Genomic DNA, 7135 nt, shown 5'->3' on the forward strand with positions numbered 1-7135 from the left:
TGAGGGTCTGTGCCCAGGAGCTACAGTCTGAGGAAAGGGCTAAAAAGCCTTCACTTGACCCCTGTACAGCTGTATAATGAGGCCCAGGCTTTATAGTGAAGGGACAGGAGTGAGGGCCTGTACCCATTAGCTACAGTCTGAGGAAAGGGCTAAAAAGCCTTCACTAGACCTCTGTACAGCTGTATAATGAGGCCCAGACTTTATAGTGATGGGACAGGAGTGAGGGCCTGTTCCCAGGAGCTATAGTCTGAGGAAAGGGCTAAAAAGCCTTCACTAGACCCCTGTACAGCTGTATAATGAGACCCAGGCTTTATAGTGAAGGGACAGGAGTTAGGGCCTGTTCCCAGGAGCTATAGTCTGAAGAAAGGGCTAAAAGCCTTCACTAGACCCCTGTATAGCTGTATAATGAGGCCCAGGCTTTATAGTGAAGGGACAGGAGTGAGGGCCTGTTCCCAGGAGCTACAGTCTGAAGAAAGGGCTAAAAGCCTTCACTAGACCCCTGTTCAGCTGTATAATGAGGCTCAGGCTTTATAGTGAAGGGACAGGAGTGAGGCCTTGTGCCCAGGAGCTACAGTCTGAGGAAAGGGCTAAAAAGCCTTCACTAGACCCCTGTACAGCTGTATAATGAGGCCCAGGCTTTATAGTGAAGGGACAGGAGTGAGGGTCTGTGCCCAGGAGCTACAGTCTGGGGAAAGGGCTAAAAAGCCTTCACTAGACCCCTGTACAGCTGTATAATGAGGCCCAGGCTTTATAGTGAAGGGACAGGAGTGAGGGTCTGTTCCCAGGAGCTACAGTCTGAGGAAAGGGCTAAAAAGCCTTCACTAGACCCCTGTACAGCTGTATAATGAGGCCCAGGCTTTATAGTGAAGGGACAGGAGTGAGGGCTTGTGCCCAGGAGCTACAGTCTGAGGAAAGGGCTAAAAAGCCTTCACTAGACCCCTGTAGAGCTGTATAATGAGGCCCAGGCTTTATAGTGAAGGGAGAGGAGTGAGGGCCTGTTCCCAGGAGCTACAGTCTGAAGAAAGGGCTAAAAGCCTTCACTAGACCCCTGTACAGCTGTGTAATGAGGCCCAGGCTTTATAGTGAAGGGACAGGAGTGAGGGCCTGTTCCCAGGAGCTACAGTCTGAAGAAAGGGCTAAAAGCCTTCACTAGACCCCTGTACAGCTGTATAATGAGGCTCAGGCTTTATAGTGAAGGGACAGGAGTGAGGGCTTGTGCCCAGGAGCTACAGTCTGAGGAAAGGGCTAAAAAGCCTTCACTAGACCCCTGTACAGCTGTATAATGAGGCCCAGGCTTTATAGTGAAGGGACAGGAGTGAGGGTCTGTGCCCAGGAGCTACAGTCTGGGGAAAGGGCTAAAAAGCCTTCATTAGACCCCTGTACAGCTGTATAATGAGGTCCAGGCTTTATAGTGAAGGGACAGGAGTGAGGGTCTGTGCCCAGGAGCTACAGTCTGGGGAAAGGGCTAAAAAGCCTTCACTAGACCCCTGTACAGCTGTATAATGAGGCCAAGGCTTTATAGTGAAGGGACAGGAGTGAGGGTCTGTTCCCAGGAGTTACAGTCTGAGGAAAGGGCTAAAAAGCCTTCACTAGACCCCTGTACAGCTGTATAATGAGGCCCAGGCTTTATAGTGAAGGCACAGGAGTGAGGGCTTGTGCCCAGGAGCTACAGTCTGAGGAAAGGGCTAAAAAGCCTTCACTAGACCCCTGTACAGCTGTATAATGAGGCCCAGGCTTTATAGTGAAGGGACAGGAGTGAGGGCCTGTACCCAGGAGCTACAGTCTGAGGAAAGGGCTAAAAAGCCTTCACTAGACCTCTGTACAGCTGTATAATGAGGCCCAGACTTTATAGTGAAGGGACAGGAGTGAGGGCCTGTTCCCAGGAGCTATAGTCTGAGGAAAGGGCTAAAAAGCCTTCACTAGACCCCTGTACAGCTGTATAATGAGGCCCAGGCTTTATAGTGAAGGGACAGGAGTTAGGGCCTGTTCCCATGAGCTACAGTCTGAAGAAAGGGCTAAAAGCCTTCACTAGACCCCTGTTCAGCTGTATAATGAGGCCCAGGCTTTATAGTGAAGGGACAGGAGTGAGGGCCTGATCCCAGGAGCTAAAGTCTGAAGAAAGGGCTAAAAGCCTTCACTAGACCCCTGTACAGCTGTATAATGAGACTCAGGCTTTATAGTGAAGGGACAGGAGTGAGGGCTTGTGCCCAGGAGCTACAGTCTGAGGAAAGGGCTAAAAAGCCTTCACTAGACCCCTGTACAGCTGTATAATGAGGCCCAGGCTTTATAGTGAAGGGACAGGAGTGAGGGCCTGTTCCCAGGAGCTACAGTCTGGGGAAAGGGCTAAAAAGCCTTCACTAGACCCCTGTACAGCTGTATAATGAGGCTCAGGCTTTATAGTGAAGGGACAGGAGGGAGAAAAGTGGGGAAAGGAGCCAGAAGAGCCGGACTGCCCATCACTAACCTGCAGAGCCGCACTCCACATATATGGCTGCTCTGTGCACAGGACCTGTGATGAGGTCACAGGAGGGGAGGAGTCAGGGGTCACATGATCTCCGGAGTGAAGACGCTCCATGGAGCCTTCTCCTCAGTCAGTGACATTCCCGCCATTATTCGCCCCTCACTACTGGCACAATTACCCCTGCGCCGCCTTCTCTACACAGTGTTATGTGTGGAATGTAACGTGTGCTTTCTCTGGAGGGAAATAGACCCCACACAGGAGGGAATTCTCACCAGTTACCGGCCGTCTACTATATGGCGGCATATGATTGTGCTATCGACTCCACACCAGGAGCTAAAATGCCCAAATCTCTAATGTAACCGCTATAAGAGAAGATAGAACAAATTTCCCGTAAACTCACACAGCGGAGGAGGCCTCACTTGGAGCAATGTGACGCGTACAGAAAATCTATTCCCGGTTCTGTGATAAGTTATCGGCCGACAGGAAGAAGAAAGGTCTGAATTACAGCCCAGACTGGAGGAGAAACTGCAGGAGTTAGAATTGGCCAATCAGCGCTCTTCACCCCTATACTTATCTACACAAATACAAGATATGAAATGACAATTAGACGCCATTCTCACCACCAGAACGGAGAGGCGCTAACTTGGAGTAAAGCCGCGTTTTATCACCATGCCAATAAGCCTAATAAGATGCCGCTCGTAAGCTCAGAATGAGAGAGTCACTGCATATAATCTCCTCTATAAAAGACCCTAAGGGTCAGACCTCAGCCCACCCCGATGTCATGTATAGCACTTATAATGAATACCCCCAGAGTTTGTATTCGCCCCCACAATCACCCCCCTCACTACTGGAGTCATTCCTTCACACACTACATCTACCTAACCTGACTGAGTCCGCGGCACAACAACTCCATTTACACATCTCTGAGGAGGAAATAGTTTCAACAATCAAAAAACTAAAAAGAGGAAAGTCCCCGGGGCCGGATGGTCTTACAGCAATATATTATAAAAAATGCAGCGATGTGCTGACACCACATATAAAAACCTCTGTAATTCACTACTAAATGGCTCACAGCTGCCCCCTGAGCTCTACGTGGCGCATGTAACCGTAATCCCTAATCCTAAGAAAGATCATCTCACCACAAATTATAGACCTATATCCCTCTTATACATTGACTTCAAAATCTTTACATCCATTGTCACTAACAGGACCAATAAAATCCTCCCTCACCTCATCCATCGGGATCAGGTTGGTTTTATACCAGCGCGACAGGCCCCAGATAATATTAGGAGAGCGTTAAATATTATTCATACAACTAACCTACAGCGAAAGCGACTTCTCCTGCTTGCATTAGATATTGAGAGGGCTTTCGATTCGGTGTCCTGGACATATCTCTTTACGGTTCTATCGGAAGTCGGATTCTCCCCTAAACTTATAAAGTGCCTCCAATTGTTATATGATAGCCCTATCGATTATGTAAAACTCCCATCACCACATCCCCCTCCAATTAATATTCAGAGGGTACCAGGCAGGGCTGTCCTCTATCTCCGGATCTTTTTGCACTTGCAATGGAACCCATTGTGGAAGCAATAAGGAGAGATCAGAATATCCTGGGCCCTGAGAATATGGGAGACCAATATAAAGTCAGCCTCTTTGCGGATGATCTCCTGCTAACATTAATAAGTCCCCACACTACACTCCCTCACTTGTTTTCCCTCCTTCACGAATTTGAGAAGATCTCAGGGTTAAAGATTAACATTGATAAATCCGAAGCAATATTTGTAAATTTTCCTTAGACAGAGCAAACTAATATAGCCTCCCATTTTGGGTTTATACACAAAGAACATTATCTAACATATCTGGGTATCAACTTAACAGCCAACAGGTCACCTCTGTTTAGGTGGAATTACACTCCACTGATCCAAAACTTCCAGAGGGACCTGGATAGATGGGCTTCCTCAAAGTTATCCTGGCCCGGCAGAATACATGCATTAAAAATGGTGTCACTGCCTCGCTTCTTATATCTATTTAGGTCCCTCCCAATTATGGTACCAGCCAGAACGATCACTCATTTACACTCTATGAGGTCTAAGTTTCTTTGTCTCGGAAAACAACCCAGAATTGTGCAAAAACTTATGTTCCGTCACAGAAAAGAAGGGGGTTTATCCCTCCCTAATTTTACACTTTATTACAAGTCGGCACAGATTGCTCCATTAATAAGTGCGTGTTCATATCCCAATAGTCTGAGATGGGTTATTCTGTAATCATTTCTCTCCAAACCATTCTCTTTATCAGGCCTAATGTGGACCACAGACTGACTTCCACGGGGGTCAATGAATGTGGCTCCTTTTACAGTCCACTCGTTGCTTCTTTGGAGGAAAGTCCGGTTTAAATATAACTTACAATCAATCCCTTCTCCCCTGACAGCTATATTACAAAACCCCATGTTCCCGCCAGGTCTTGAGCCACTAATTTTTTCTTGGTGGAAGCTGAAAGGTATTCATATACTTAAACATTTGTGTTCCCCATTTAATATCTTACTTGACAGACAGGAATTTGTTCAAAAATTTGACCCTCCAGTTAGGGAGGTAATGCGACTGAACCAGATCTTCCACTTTGCAAAGCAGATCCTCCCGAGCGGTACTACTCTCAGGGCAACGAGTTTTGAAAATTAATGTCTAAATGACCCTTTGGGCAGGGGAACGATCTCATTGATCTACTATGCTATAAATTCTCCAAAAGATGATAAAAAATTGAAGTATACACTATGTTACAGTGGGAGGAGGATTTGGGGTTTGAACAGTCAATTGATGAATGGTATCGTAGCTGTGACACCATATCATGAGGTAGTCACCAGACTTCCCTTGTGGAGACCTCCTTAAAACTATTGCACAGAGTCTATTATGTACCGGAAAAAATTCACAGCATTTTTCCTAAAATCTCGGGAGACTGTTTTAGGGGCTGTGGAATATCTGGTGACATGAGACATATTTGGTGGTCTTGTATGGTGGTTTCTGGGCTTTGGGAGAAGGTGAAGCATCTGATAGCACAGATGTATGGTGGACCGGTTGTTCTGGAACCTTTTAACCTTTTACTGGGAACCAGGCCTTCCCGGCTTCCAGAAAGCTTTCAGAAGCTAGTAAACTACTTATGTATGGCCACTAAAATCCACATTGCGGCAAAGTGGAAGTCGCCCTCACTGTCAATATCTATGGTGAAAGAGAAGATGAGCGACATTATGTTATTCTCATTTGTGGCCCCAGCGTTTCTTGTAGAATAAATCCCTTTCTCACACAGTCCTGTAGTAATGACTTTGTTCTCACGTTTTGTAGGAGGGTTCGTCTGACTCCATCTTATGTTATCAGTATAAGTGCGAGAGATGAGAGACCGACGACCGCAGTTTTACCGTGTGTGTCCGGTGTCAGTTCTACAGTGTGAGAGATGCAGGGTCTGTGACCGAAGTTGAGGGTATACGGGTGTATACAGCATACACAGAGGGGTCTGTTACCGAAGCTGGGGGTATACGGGTGTATACAGCATACACAGAGGGGTCTGTTACCGAAGCTGGGGGTATACGGGTGTATACAGCATACACAGAGGGGTCTGCGACCAAAGCTGGGGGTATACAGGTGTATACAGAGTACACAGGGATCTGCGACCGAAGCTGGGGGTATACGGGTGTATACAGTGTACACAGGGGTCTGTTACCGAAGCTGGGGATATACGGGTGTATACAGTGTACACAGAGGTCTGCAACTGAAGCTGGGGATATACAGGTATATACAGTGAACACAGGGGGCTGTGACCGAAGCTGGGGGTATACGGGTGTGTACAGCATACACAGAAGGGTCTGTGACCGAAGCTGGGGGTATACGGGTGTATACAGCATACACACAGAGTTCTGAGACTGAAGCTGGGGGTATACAGGTGAATACAGTGTGAGACGTGGGGTCTGTGACTGAAGCTGGGGGTATACAGGTGAATACAGTACACACAGGGGTCTACGACTGAAGCTGGGGGTATATGGGTGTATACAGTGTACACAGGGGTCTGCGACCAAAACTGGGGATAAACAGGTGTATACAGTGAACACAGAGGTCTGCAACCAAAGCTGGGGGTATACGGGTGTATACAGCATACACACAGAGTTCTGAGACTGAAGCTGGGGGTATACAGGTGAATACAGTGTGAGACGTGGGGTCTGTGACTGAAGCTGGGGGTATACAGGTGAATACAGTACACACAGGGGTCTACGACTGAAGCTGGGGGTATATGGGTGTATACAGTGTACACAGGGGTCTGCGACCAAAACTGGGGATAAACAGGTGTATACAGTGAACACAGGGGTCTGCAACCAAAGCTGGAGGTATACAGGTGTATACAGAATACACACAGGGTTCTGAGACTGAAGCTGGGGGTATACAGGTGTATACATTATACACAGGGGTCTGCGACTGAAGCTGGGGGTATACGGGTGTATACAGTGTACACAGAGGCGTCTGCGACCGAAGCTGGGGGTATATGGGTGTATACAGTGTACACTGTGGGGTCTGTGACTGAAGATGGGGGTATACAGAGTACACAGAGGGGTCCACACAAACACGGCTCCGCTCCGTACACCTCGTACACACACAGCTCCGCTCCGTACACCTTGTACACACACGGCTCCGCTCC

Source organism: Dendrobates tinctorius, unplaced genomic scaffold, assembly GCF_039654945.1.
Source record: "Dendrobates tinctorius isolate UK_male_01 unplaced genomic scaffold, ASM3965494v1 ptg000430l, whole genome shotgun sequence".
NCBI classification, from domain to species: Eukaryota; Metazoa; Chordata; class Amphibia; order Anura; family Dendrobatidae; genus Dendrobates; species Dendrobates tinctorius.